General features: G+C 47.5%; 1 long non-coding RNA gene across 2 annotated transcripts; it reads right to left on the bottom strand.

The window, feature by feature from the left end:
* Positions 1-3,055: 3,055 nt before the first annotated feature.
* Positions 3,056-14,132, bottom strand: LOC132363526 (uncharacterized). 2 transcript variants are annotated; one of them, XR_009502595.1, is made up of 3 exons: positions 14,028-14,132; positions 11,533-11,758; positions 3,056-3,303 (listed from the first exon to the last, which is right to left on the bottom strand). It is a non-coding gene; the product is annotated as an uncharacterized LOC132363526 (long non-coding RNA). The 2 variants fall into 2 exon arrangements; XR_009502594.1 differs by lacking the exon at positions 14,028-14,132 and adding an exon at positions 13,937-14,001.
* Positions 14,133-14,632: the final 500 nt, after the last annotated feature.

Genomic DNA, 14,632 nt, shown 5'->3' with positions numbered 1-14,632 from the left:
GCTGACTCACGCCCACACTCCCCGCAGCGGCAGCTGGCTTCTGAGTCCCCCTTGCCAGACTGCAAGGATGCTTTAGGGGCCAGCTCCCCTTTGAGACCTGGTTTCTGGTTTCTTCTCTGTTAGCACAGACCTCTCTCTTCCCCTCCCATCCCTCACAAACATTCTCCTTGACAGCATTTCTTAAGTAAGCATTGCTGGAATGGGTGGGACAGAAAACATCTCAGCATGGTCCTGCTCTGCAAGGACCTTGTTGCTAGGCCTTGCCACATCCCAGAACCCTCCAACCCCTTCTTCAATCACTCAGCACCACACCCTCATTCCTGCTCTTTCTTCTTTCCCTGTCGCAGGTTAATTCTAGCAGGTTAATTCTACGAGGTCTCACCTAAATTCTTCTCATATCAGACTCTGCCTCCAGAACTTACCCTTGACCTTCCACCACCCACAACAAGAGAACCCCTTCCCTGGGGTCATGCCTACCACCACCCTGCTGGAACATCACCGAGGCTGTTGAGTACCGCACCCATCAGAGGTCCTGACAATGTGGGTGTGGTCTGCACACTGAGTGGGGGCCAGTCTTCGAGCCCCTCAACAATTCTGTGTGCATTCTTGGTTCTTGCCACTCTAGACACTCACCACTTTCTCCCCCGCTTGGTCTTAGCAGGCACCCTGGCTCTCCAACGTCAGTGGTCCACAAAGCTCTTCACTCCGTGCCCATCTTCCCCGGGCAATCGCACCTTCTCCCTGGCTTTCCCCCATACACAGGGCTCCTGAGGTAAGCTTTACGAACACACAGAGCCTGATGTACTCTGGGTAGCACCTCCTGGAGGTCCCTTAGGCGTCTTAGGACTCTTCCTGGGCCAGACTGAACTCATACTCTTCTCCCACAGATTGGCTCTCCTTCTGCTCTTCTTACGTTTAATGACACCACTGCCTGCCCAGAAACCCAAGCCAGAGCCTCAGTCCTCCTCCTGACTTCCAGACCTCCCCTAGCATTGCTTGTGCTCCCCACCCCTCCCTCTGTGTCCCCTGCCACATCAGATGTCTCCTCAGGACACCTGTCTGGGGTTATAGGTCCATATCCCCAGCCTGGTACTGTCCATTGCACATGGGGGCATATGGCATGGTTGTTAAGTTGAGAGTTGGCACGTCAGTGTTCAAAATCCTACTTAGCATCAACCCTGTGACTCAGTAATTCCTCTCCTGGTTACGTACCCAGCACAAATGTGTACATATTTCCAATAAGACAAGGACTGGGTTCTTCACGGTAGCTTCCTTCATCGTGGGAAAGAGGAGGAAGGAGGAGAAGGAGGCGAGAAACAAAACAACAAGAACCAGAAGAAAACAAATGTTTGCCAACAGGAGACTGGATAAATTTGTTGTGGTGTATTCATACAATGGAACACTATACTGCAGTGAACATGGATGAACTCTGCTGCTCTCAACAACATGGGTGAATATCACCGACATGATGTTGGCCAAAAAGAAGGCAAACACAAAAAAGAGCACATGCCATATGATCCATTTATAGAAAGCTTAAAATCAGGCAAAACTAATCTCTGTTGTATGAAATGTGGATAGTGTTTACCTTTGGGGAGGAGGCGGGGTAGTGGCTGGGAAGGGTACAGAGAGGTGTTTGGGGCCCTTGGAATGTCATGTCCTGTTTGTGATCCTGAGAGGTGGTTGCACAGATGGGTTCACTTTGAGATAACTGAGCAATCTATACACTTAGGGTTTTTCCAAATGTACACTATACCTCAGTAAATTTTCTAAAAGCTCAGCTCTTTTTGGCTTGGGCAAGTTATTTAAACGCTGTAGGGCTAAATATCCCTCTCTACAGGTAGTAACACCTCCCTTACAAGGTTGTAAGAGAAAACTGAGAAAACCAATACATGGAAAAGGTTTAACATGCAAAGCGCAACTGAATGAGCACTGCATTAATGTTAGCTAATATTATTATTAGCACTCAGTAAAGGTTTGTGAAAGGAAGGATAAACCCAGAGCCCCAGCTCTCTCCCCACCCCAGAAATTCCTTTTATCCCTGTAGCTGGAGGCTGTGCCTCTACAGAAGGCCTCCTAGGAACCCTCTGGGGTGAGCCCACCTGCCTCTAGCCCCCCGCTGAGAATGGAATTCCTGCTTCCACCCCACTCCCTGGTGTGAGGAGGAGCTCTCCCAGCTCCAGGTCTTCTGGGGATCTGGAATTCAGGACTGTTTCTAGTACTACTCATGGTTCAGGCATTTCTCTTTGGCTTGGAAGCTTAACCATTACTCATATCATTGTTTACCCCAAACTCCCCGCGGCCAGATCAGTGATGGGGGGACGCTCACTCTGTGTGTCCCTTGGACCTACTGCTGCTCATTTTAACCCCAAAATAACACTGAGGATGAAGAATGTGCCCAGTAGCTGCCAATCCCCAACAAGCCCACTAGAAATAAACACTGTTCTTCAAGATCAGGCTTGTTAGGGGGATATTAACACCCCACCTAAGGAAGCAATGAGCTTCCCTTGGCAAGTAGGATAGTCTTTCAGCTACTGTTTAACCTCTTTATGCTTCAGTTTCTCTGTCTGTAAAGATGGGAATAGTAATAGCAGCTTCTTCATAGCTTTGTTAATGAGGATTAAATGAGCTAATTTATGTAAAATGCTTAAAACAGTACCTGGCACATAATAAGCTTTACATATGTTAGTACTGGGATTACTGTTGTTGTTCTTTAGAACACAAGCACATGGTTCCTCCAGTTTAACTGTCCTAAAGGGAAAGCTGTGGTCTTCCTCTGCTCCAAATACCTCCAGTTATACCAGATTCCAGAAGAAGGAATTGGAGAAGCAGAGTGGAGCTTGCCGAGGGTACCAGCCACCCGAGACCCAGGTATAATTAGGGAAGATTGAAAATGGAAGCAGTGAAATATGGTAAAGAGAATAGGCAGGGATGTCATTGTCATACTCTCCAAACCTCCAGTGCCATCAGGTGCCACAAAATCAAGGTGGACCCATCTTGGGCCATCTCTGTTACTGAGTCCAAGCTCGTACTGCTTGCTGCACAACAGGCCAGTAAACCGGGAGACAAGTCACTGGGGCAAGGAATAGTGACTTTATTCGGAAAGCTAGGAAACCAAGAAGATGGTGGACTTATGTCCCAAAGAACCATCTTCCCTGAGTTAGAATTCAGGCTTCTTTTATACTAAAAGGGGAGGGAACAAAGTCAAACATTTCCTGGTTCTGGTCAGCCTCCAGAGGGGATGTGTTCATTTCTTCCTTCCTGCAGTCATTCACAGGTGGGCCTGGTCATGTTGTTTCCTGTGAGCTAAACAAAGGTATTTTAGCTTAACACTCATTACCTGGGAGGCAGGGTTCCCAGAGATAGTCCATTATGTATAACTTAAGCTTACAGGTAATATCCCTTTAGTGATTAACTTGTAATAGAATACAAAGGTTCTTCCCAGGAATTCCCTGGTTGTCCAGTGGTTAGGACTCTGTGCTTTCACTGCCGAAGGCATGGGTTCAATCCTTGGTTGGGGAACGAAGATCCCACAAGCTGCGTGGAGCAGCCCCAAAAACCCCCCAAATCCAAAGGTTCTTCCCTATTACATCTCCAGGGAGCCCATGGCCACCACCCAGCATCCCAGCATCTGTGGCAGCAGTGTCACCTTCTTTAAGCAGTTCCCTCTTTAACACAACCCTAGTTGCCCTTCCACAGCTGTGCAGTGGGACACAGTCACCTCCAGTCTGCCTGCCTTCTCTCCTTGTGGCCCAGGACAGGAGTACAGAAATAACATGGAAAAGCTTCCAGAACCTTACAGACTTCTGCAACCACAGGCCTGATCTGGAGTTACCAGCTCCCTTCAACCGTGAAACCCAGAAGTCCCACTGAATTCCTACTCTTGGCTTTTACTGGGGCACATTGGTCTCCTAGAACATTCTTCCAGCCCCCGCCAATCCCTTCCTGGGTCAGACCTCATCTTTCCCACCGGAGGGGCTGCTTCCCAACCCTGAAGATGGAAAAGCCACCCAAGGTACAACCACAGATAGTCCCCAGTCTCTAGTGAGTATTTACATCTTTGAAACCTTCCAGACCCCAAATCCACCTCTCTGGCTCCAACCATAAATATATTTAGACCAAATCACCTCCCAAAGAGGTAAACAGAAAAATGTATAAATAAGAACAATTCTAAACAAACTGCCAATTTCCCCCAAAATAACAATTTAAAAATAAAAATAAACGTATCTGAAGACTTCCTCAATTTATAACAGCTGATTTGCTAGCTATCTACACATTGCTATGCCATAGGACGCAATTGTAAATTTTAAAAAGAAGAAGATTTAGACGTTTTGTGAATTCGGAGGCAAAAGAAGAAGAAACTGGGGAAAGTAGGATCAGAATCTCAATTACATTCTTTGAAATCAGGCTGAATATTGGTGAAAATGGGTCAACAAGCACTGTCTTTTTAAAAGGTGGGAGTTCAGTGGGGAAAGGGGGTCAGCTTCTCCCAGTTGCAATTCACAAGGGAACCGCTGAGGACAGGGCCTTTGGATGGGGCTCGGTGGGTTGGATTCAGGAGGAAGCATTGGCATCAGGTGCTCGGGCTGCAGGTGAGGGCTCCACCCACTTGGGATGCAGGACAGAGAACCCGAGGAGACGTCTCCGGGAGGCTGGAGCAGGTGCTGAGTGGAAGATAGAGGGGGGTCAAGGCAGCCTTGACCTACTTCAGCATTTGGCTCAGGGCTAGAGTAGGGTCCACGGAAGGGGAAGGGAATTCCCTTGTGCTTTCCTTTTCCTCCTCTTTTCACTGTTAAAAAGTAGTTTTTTAAAAAAGGTAAAATCATGACTCTCACATACATATAAAAATAAATGCTTGTTAAAGATTTTATTCAACAAATGAAGGAACCAGGCACACATGCCAATCTGTTTAAAAGAGACTCCAAAGGGCAGACCCACTTACAGATCAGGAATATTTAAGTGAACGTGCAAATGAAGGCAACACTGGTTGTTCCAGGTGCTGGGAGAGAGAGAAGGCAACTACACCTCTCCTGAACAGGACAGACTGTGCATGTCTATAAACATGAATCCTTTGCATTGCTATTAGTTACTGTACCTGGTTGAATAACGCCCACCGAAAATTCACATCCATCCAAGAACCTGTGAACGGGACCTTACTGGGAAATATGGTCTTTGCAATGTAATCAAGTTAAGATGAGGTCATCCTGGATGAGGGTGAGCCCCAAATCCAATACGACTGATATCCTTAGAAGAAGACGGAAGTTTGGACACAGACACACGCACGGGGAGAACATCATATGAAGACAAGAGTGGAGATTGTAGTGATGCGTCTAGGAACCAAGAAGCCCAAACGTGGCTAGCGGTGGGAATGAGAAGCTGGAAGAGGTGGGGAGGGATCCCCCAGAGCCTTCAGAGAGAGAATGGACCTGCTGACACCTTGACTTCAGATTTCTAGCCTCCAGAGCTGTGAGACAATCCATTTCTGTTCTAAACCACTTAGCTGGCGGCACTTTGTTACCAAGCCCTAAGAAACTAACACAGGTACCTACAACTTACTGAGACAGAAAACAGCTCAAAGCCAATGAAAGACTAGAATCAGACAGCCTGGAAGGTTGCACTGTTGGTAGACAATGTTTTCCTACACCTCATTAAATCTTGCCCTCAGCATCTAAACCTGTGGAGGGCCCGCTTTTCATCTACCTGAGTCCATATGTGTCCTAAGTCCTTGATTATTATAATTCATTTCCCATGGATATAGGACACTGGTGAGGCACACTTTATAACATTTTGTTTAATGGAGGCATAATTCTCCATGCCAAAAAAAAGCCTGACAAATAGCATTTTAATACACATCTCTGTTCCTAACCTGAGGGCTGCCTACTTTAAAATTTGGTTTTATGTCCATATAAACAAATCAGAGTAGTTGAGATTCACAAAATAACTCTTGCTCCTCTGGGATTCATTGCTGGGTCATTCCATGTTAAGCACTCTTTTTTTGGCTTTGCCACAGGGCTCATGGGATCTTAGCTCCCCGACCAGGGATCGAACCCGGCCCCCGGCAATGGAGGCATAGGGTCCTAACAACTGGATCGCCAGGGAATTCCCAAGCACTCTTTCTCTGGAAGTATTTAGTAGGAGTGGGGTCCGGCAGAATATGGCCAGCAGGTATGGGAAATCTGGGGAAACATATTAAGCATTTTAATGTTATACTTGGAAAATTAAAAACATATATTTATTTTATAATACAAACTACAGAGAACAAATAAGTCCCCTGAATGGTGCATATAGGCAGAAAATAAAGCAAGAAAGGCTTTAGAGGAAGCTCACGTGTTAACACAATGTGTCCTATTCACCTGGATTATAAAATCCTATTTTTTCTGCTGCTTCCTACTGCACAGTATGTGAGCTTGCTGTTTAAATATAAGTATGCATATATTTTTAAAATAACATTGGATTTTATAGATACTGTAATAAAGTATAAAAGTAGATTCTGGGACCGTCTTTTGTTTGTATAAGTTAGCGCTTATCCTTGAACTTGAGTGGGCAACATTAGACTACTGTCCAGAAAGATTATTTAAATCTTGCCATGGAGCCATTAAATGTGGTGGGCTTAGACCAAGGACACAGTCTTGGAACCTGAAAGTGGTCTCGGCATTCCAAACTTCAGACATGCCTGGGTGTCTGGACCCGCCACCACTGGATACCCCTCATCACTCTACAAGTATGGGACCAGGTATTTCCATCAAAACCTTTCATATTTGCTTACTCTTCTTTTTTCTTTGGGTGGCTGAAGATGGCATCAACAATTTGTGGCAATGTTTATTGTCATATATGGATTCACGCAGGATGGAGTACTTTTTTTCCAGTATGTTGGAGTTCCAGAATTGTTGTGTAACTATGACAGAAATTCTTTTTTTTTTTTTAAGAGATGCCAACACATTTAATATTTTTAAAATCTATTTAATTTATTTATTTTTGGCTGCGTTGGGTCTTTGTTGCTGCGTGCGGGCTTTCTCTAGTTGTGGCGAGCGGGGGCTACTCTTCGTTGCGGTGTGCGGGCTTCTCATTGCTGTGGCTTCTCCTGTAGCGGAGCACGGGCTCTAGGCGCGTGGGCTTCAGTAGTTGTGGCACGTGGGCTCAGTAGTTGTGGCACGCGGGCTCAGTAGTTGTGGCTCGCGGGCTCTAGAGCACAGGCTCAGTAGCTGTGGCTCATGGGCTTAGTTGCTCCGCAGCATGTGGGATCTTCCCAGACCAGGGCTCGAACCCATGTCCCCTGCATTGGCAGGCGGATTCTTAACCACTGTGCCACCAGGAAAGTCCCTGACAGAAATTATTGATTTAAATGATATTTCAGCCAAAATATTTTAAGAGGACATTTATGTTTATAAATTTGCTTTTCCTGCAAAGGAGAATTTTCGGCTGCACATAAGATTGGACAGAACTAGAACATAATATCAGGAATCAACAAAGTGCGGAAGGTTTTGTATGATTCAGCTTTTTCCATTACTAAGATTAAAACAACAATAACAACAAAAGCCAACCTTTCATAGTGGAGAAACTCATGTGAAAATTTGCATTCTGAGAGCTGCTCAAGTTTCCTTTGGAGAAGAATCAAAGAAAAAAATTCAGATTGCTGTTCAAGCCAGTCCAATTTTTCAATCAAATAATCATTAACTGAATTAGCTTAGGACATCAAACTTCAAGTTTTGCAAAAGACTGATTTAATGCCCCTCTTTTCCCTATGTGTGCTGAATAAGCCAATAGAGGAAATTGAGCTTAATAATTTCATTAGGCACAATGGCTCAAGATACTGTTGGAAGAGAAATGTGGTTTTCTCAGGTCTTACAGATCGTCGTGAAAGCTGATGACAGTTTTGAAGCCATGTGAAAATTCTTCAAAGTAAATTAGTCAAATAGAAAAAAAACATTAATGGTGTTCTTCCCTGGTGATGCTCCTGAAATGCTGGGATTTGCAGATACCGAGCAAAAATCAAAGGAAAACACTCATTTCTGGAATGTGCTGTATCATGCATCATCAGTGTTAACTTTCAAAATTCTGCCCGGGGATTGATAAGAAAACCTCAACCAACGGTAATCAACTACATGAAAAGCTATGCATCTGAGGGTTGCCTCATATGATTCGCTTTGCTCTGTATGAAGAGATCTGAATGTCAGTCAGAAAGTTCTCCACTGGGGTTTGATGATTGGCAAAGGGAAATAAACATTTTTACATGCTGGAGGGGGAGGTGTCGTATTTGTGGAATACTAGGGTAAAAACATACAGCTGTAAACTTCTTAAAATGATTATCTTTCAGCAAAACTTGTCCTATTTGACAATTATACTTGAAAGTTTGAATATAAACTTCCCCTTATGAAATCACTTAGCGTCCAAACCAAGTCATGGATGCTGAGAATCATTGCTAAAACTATCTTTTTATACTTTTTCAACCTAAAACTTTCAAAGACAAGGTTATTGAAAAGCATTCCATGAAAAAAATGAATGTGTATCTACTACATATATATGCTGAATTCAGAATCTACTTTCTAGATGTCATGGCTGAAAAAATCTCATTTCAGAGCTTATCAAGAAACTCCCTTTTCCCCTAATATACCATCTGTGCTGGAAAACATCTCCAAGAAGAAATTTTGAAGTTCCAGCTTTTGCCAAAGGTAATTTCCAGAAAATCACAACAGAGGTCCTTTCAGGGGGCCTGCTGAGAGCAGCCGTTGACATTTCCTCCTTTCTAAGGGCAACAGATTTCATTCAGGTGCACGCCCTCTGCCCTGGGGAAGCCCAGTGTTGGGTAGGGTGTGGGTACCATTTCTAGTTCCAGGGGTTGGGCTGTGGTAGACTTCTGCCCATCAGCACAGCACAGTATCCTGGTCACATCATGGGTCCATCAATGATCATACAATGGAAACTGTCCAATCACGTGACCCTCTGACTTCTTGGGGGTTTGCAGACAGACCCACTCTGTCTCCTACTGGACATGAAGGAGAAAGTAGCTGGCTTGGACTTCTACAGGTCCACAAGGGGGACAGGCCTCAGGATAAAACTGTCTCTAGGAGAGGAAGACAGCTGGGGTTCCCACATCACGTACCTGAGTCACCACATCAACCTTCAGGGAAATCTGCCCACCTCCGGACTTCCATTATGGGAGCCACAGAATCCCCTTTGTCGCTTGAGTTGGATTTCTAATTACTTGTCACATAAGGAATCTTTGCTAAATCTGAATCTCGTGCCAGGAGGCAGATGTGGCAAATCAAGAAACCTTAAGACACCAAAACTGCCTGGAGAAGGGTGCAGCCGTCTTTTGCCCAGTTTTGAAACTAGCAGCTCTTGCTACATGTTTGCAAAATGGTTAAACTGTCTTCATTTACATCTTGGGAAACAGGCCATGTGTCCACCAAGATAGTATCAGGGAACTTGGTAGGGAATGTTCTGGAATGTGTTGGCCAATTTTCATAGCCTCTTGTAAGGTTTTAAAAGGAAAAACAAAAACAAGAATCACAACTTGGGTTGAAGGTGGCCGAGGAGGAATGAGAGCCAATAATCCCTGTTAATCATGACAGTCTTCACTGACATGATGACTTTGAACATTTGGAGGTAAAATACCTCTCCTTAAAAAAAAGGGAGAAAACATTTCTATTGAGATCTCACTTTTTACCCACATGTATCTGATTTTTTTCCTTACTATGGACTTTAAAAACAAAACAACACAACAGACCTGATGTCGAAAGGGCCATGCTGAGCTCCGGGCTCCTCTTCTGTAGGAGGCACAAAAACTGCAATGTTTATAAGAGCCGACAATTTTTAAAATGTATCTTTAGAGACAAAAATATCATTTTCGGCTTCCCTAGGTATGCAGTGGCTAAGAATCTGCCTGCCAATGCAGGGGACACGGGTTTGAGCCCTGGTCTGGGAAGATCCCACATGCCGCGGAGCAACTAAGCCCGTGAGCCACAATTACTGAGCCTGCGCTCTAGAGCCCATGAGCCACAACTAATGAGCCTGCATGCCACAATTACTGAAGCCCACGCGCCTACAGCCTGTGCTCTGCAACAAGAGAAGCCACCGCTCGCCACAACTAGAGAAAGCCTACGCACAGCAACAAAGACCCAACGCAGCCAAAAATAAATAAATAAAAATAAATTTTAAAAAAATATATAATTTTCTTCTACTATTACCATTGATATTGGTTGGTTTTTTTTTTATCATGTTATTTGTCTTGAAATTTCCAATAACATTAAAGGAAAGCATATGATTTTTTTCCCCTCAAAACGGAGCTAGGTTTTGAAGTTTGAGAATATTCTCCTGGAGAATCTAGAAGCAGAGAAACTCAAGCTGCTTGCATATATTGTCAGAGGGAGCCCAAAACCAAAAATAATTGAAAGATCATAGAACAGGCAGCAATGTTTGACTGAAGAAGTCAGGAGGAATTTGATTTACCAAAAAAAAAAAAATCACTTATCTTTAACTTTTATAGAACTTGTCTATTTTAAAAGGAGAGAGTAATTGAACTGATTTCCACTTATAGCCACCTCCCTGCCAAAGTTCTCAAAGCTTGTTTTTTTCTCATGATGATAATACCTGTACCTTGCCTTTCAGTAGCTCCAGGGAGCTCAAAGCATCTTGCAAATATGAGCTCATTAGTCCCGATTCTATCCCCAGACACCTTATGCACATTAACCTGCCTTTGTAAAATGACTGTCAAACTCAAAATGGAAAATGACACCAAATCTCCTGCAGCTCTTTTCTTAAATGCCGTAAGTAGGTAAACGTGTGTATTATTCTAGGTTGTTGGTTGCAAACAACCAAACTCCCACTGCAGCTACTTTAAGCAGAAAAGGGCTTTATTAAAAGACACTGAATAGCTCACCAAAATGCCTGGACAGCAGAGATCCTGGTTCACAGACTGGCCATCCCAAACCTCATTCCTGCAGGGTTCTTTTTAATAGACTTTATTTTTTAGAACAGTTTTAGATCTATAGAAATGCTGAGCAGAAAGTATAGAGTTCCTATAAGCCCTGCACCATTTCCCTATTAATAAAATCTAACATTAATGTGGTACATTTCTTACAAATAATGAACCGATATTGATACCTTATTATTAACTGATGACTGTAGATTATTCAGATTTCTGAAGTTTTTACCTAATATTCACTTTCTGTTGGCACAGTGATTAAGAATCCGCCTGCCAACATAGGGGACACGGGTTCAATCCCTGGTCCAGGAAGATCCCACATGCCGTGGAGCAACTAAGCCCATGCACCACAACTACTGAGCCTGCGCTCTAGAGTCCGCGAGCCACAACTAATGAGCCTGCGCACCACAACTACTGAGCCCACGTGCTGCAACTGCTGAAGCCCATGCGCCTAGAGCCCGTGTTCTGCAACAAGAGAAGCCACCACGATGAGAAGCCCGCCCACCGCAACAAAGAGTAGCTCCGGCTTGCTGCAACTAGAGAAAGCCTGCGCACAGCAAGGAAGACCCAATGCAGCCAAAAAATAAATAAAATTTAAAAATAAAAACTACCTTAAAAAAAAAAATGAAAAATCCCATCCAGGATTCCACATTGCATTGAGTTGTCACATCTCCTCAGGCTCCTCTTGGCTCTGACAGTTTCTCAGACTTTCCTTGCTGTTGATGACCTTGACAGTTTTGAGGAATTCATCAGGCATACTGCAGGATGCTCTCTTATCAGAATTGGCCTGATGTTTTCCTCATGATTAGACAGGGAGGATGGGTTTGGGGAAGAAGGCTGTAGAGGTAAATTCCATTTTCATTACATCCAAAGGTCCACACTCTCAACATGATTTATCCCTGTTGATGTGGACCTTGGTTGTTTGGCCAAGGAAGCATCTGTCAAAGTTTTTCTACTGTAATGTTACTCTTCCCCTTTTCCCCTTTCCACTCTGCACCACATGGTTCTTATACAGTCTGTTTCCAGAGATCAGAGAACTGTCAGTGATAATGTGCCGTGATCGCGAACACAGCCTTCAGGGACCCCCGGCTGCCTGTGTCCCCTGCAACCTCCTTCCTGCGCTTCTCCCGAGGGAAGGTTAGTACCATAGCTCCATCACCCGTACAGCCCTCACAGGCCCCGCCCAGTGCCCTGCACACAGTAGGCGCTTGATGAACCTTTCAAGGCTTGGAGTAGAATTGGGTTTCACCTGAGAGTTAAGAAAAACCACTCAGGGGGTGCTGGTAGGCGTGTGAGGGTAAGAGCTGCAGGAGCTGAGATCGGCTTGGCCGGTGAATACGCACGCACAGGAGTGGCCAGGTGCCGGGGCTCTGATCTTGACTGACCCCGTTCCATCCTGCATTTAAACAACCTACTTGGAAGAGGCTGATTTAGGTACATGGGTTTTACTTATTTCCTTTCCCCAAGGGGTGGAGGCTCTCTCAGGGCCCTCAAGTCAGGGGGTGGAGTTTATTGTCATAGAGGTTCTATGTCAATAGGATCTTCTGAAAGTCCAAGGCCAGGACCTGTGCTGGGCTGGGCCTTGGCTTCACCGGAACTGGACTTGGGGGGTGTCTGCCACAGCTCAGGCCACCTCTGTCCCGTCCCCCCATCGCTGTCCGCAGTGCTGGCTTCCTTACCCTGCACCCCCCATCCTTCTCTGGTCATCCCATCACCCCACTCACAGCACTCTGATGGGCCTGGGACCACCGTGGCCCCTGCTCCACCAGCCCATGATGCCTTTAGCTTGACCTTTAGCTCCTGCCCGGTGGATTCCAGAAACCAGGAAGCTGATGGGCCCAGGGCTCTCCTCACTGTCAAGGCTCTCTGTGCCGGGCCTTTTGCAGGCCGCCGTAGGGATTCCTCTTGGGTCAGAAGCCCACTCACCCTTGGCCAACTCAGCTGAGGCCCAGAAGGCGGCCAGCAGGGCTTGGGAGGCGGGCAAGGTCCCCAAGACAGGGCCGGGGGTGCCCAGCGGCCGGGCTTGCACGTCCTCCAGAGACCTGGAAACAGCCTGGCCTAATTTGCAGCTGAAGCCAGGAAGGTTTCAGAACCATCTAGAGAAGTTGGAAGGGTCGGGGGCAGCCAGCACGGCGGTCCAGGAGGAGGCCCCGCCCACAAGCGCCTCCACTCTGGGCACCATCCCCCCTCAACTCTCCCCGTGCCGAGTTAGCCTGGGTTCAACCTATGTCACCAGAATCTGCTTTTATACGATCCACCTAAGCTGTCAGCGGCGGACTCCTCCAGACCGGATTTTCTCAGTCTGTGTTTAAAGGAGCCGCTTGGCATGTTTGTGTGTGTTAAGGCGGGCGGGGGGAGCGGGGCACAGAAAGCAATCCTGACGCTAATGTTTACAGAGACTCCTTGGAACCAGCACGACGTAAACAGTAATAAGCAGCCACATTGATGAAGAGCAAGCAGGGCCCTGCGGGACCGGCTTCCCCAGCCTGGCTCGGCCTCGGCGCGGCCTCAGCCCCCTTCCCCGCCTGCAGCCCCGGGGCGCGGGCGGCCGCGTGGGAGCGCCGGTTTGCTCCTTTCCACTCGCACAGCGCGTTCTTCGAGAAAGTACTTTATGCCCGTCTTAGAACCAGCGCTTCCTCGCGGGCGGGGCTGGGAGTCCGTACTCCCTCCCCCCTCCCCCTCCCCTCCTCCCCTCCCCCTCCCCTCCCCCATCCTGAAATCTTCATCTAGTCCTCAGGCGGCCAGGACGCAAGGAAGGGACGGGAGGCGGGGACACACGTGGTCACCCCCCCAGCGCCTCAGCTGGGCCTCAGACCTCCTCCAACCTGGCCCAGCTACCAGGCCGGCCACCCCTCCTCTCCCCACTTCAGCCCTTCCCTCCCCTCCCTCCCACCACTCCCCTCTCTCCCCTCCCCCTCCCCATTCACCCCCTCCCCTCCCCCTCCCTCCCTCCTCTCCCCACCGCTCCCTCGCCCCCATCCCCCCCCAAAGCTGCTCCCCCTTCCTTCTCCTCACGATGCGATGCTGCCGCAGCCAAGCTTCCTGAGTCACAAGCATCTGAACACCTCTCTCTTCTTCCCGCCCCGGTGTGTGCCCTTCCTCTCACCTTGAATTTTCTCCTTCTAGGCTCGGCTGCCCCAAATCCCACCCTCCTCTGAGCCCAGACCACACCGCCCAGTGCGGGCGCGGAGGGGGCAGAGGAGGCTGAGCCCAGCTTTGCACGTGTTTCATTGCAAAGGACAGTAGGACCTCTAGGAGGGATGGGGGGTGGCGCTGTGGGAGGGGCTCAGGGACAGTCCCCAGGATGCGGGCATCCTCACCTAGAGCAGCAGCACAGAGCCGGAGACCGGGGTCCCCCAGGACCCCCTCTGCACCCTGCTGGCTCCAGAACCCCTGGAAATATAGCCCGGGCTGGGGCCTCCTTAAGGGGAGGGACTTGGCTTCACCCTAAAACTGTTAACTCCCCCAGGCCTGGGGGCAGCGGGAAGGGGGGTGCCCAGGAGGAGACTTCCACGGGACTAAAAGGAGAACTTCCTGCTGGGACCGTTGGAGGGGACCGCAGTAGCTGGCGGCCAGGCGTCCTTCCAGAGATGTTTGCCTTCCTCTGTCCCTCGTGGAGCCTCAGGGAGCCGTCACCCGGCTCCTCTGATGGGGGCCGTGTGTGAGCAGAGCCAGCGCTGCGTTATGTAAGCGTTTGCTTAAAAAAGTCAA

The sequence above is a fragment of the Balaenoptera ricei genome, chromosome 3 (assembly GCF_028023285.1).
Source record: "Balaenoptera ricei isolate mBalRic1 chromosome 3, mBalRic1.hap2, whole genome shotgun sequence".
Lineage (NCBI taxonomy): Eukaryota > Metazoa > Chordata > Mammalia > Artiodactyla > Balaenopteridae > Balaenoptera > Balaenoptera ricei.
This window is presented reverse-complemented; position numbering and strand designations above follow the sequence as displayed.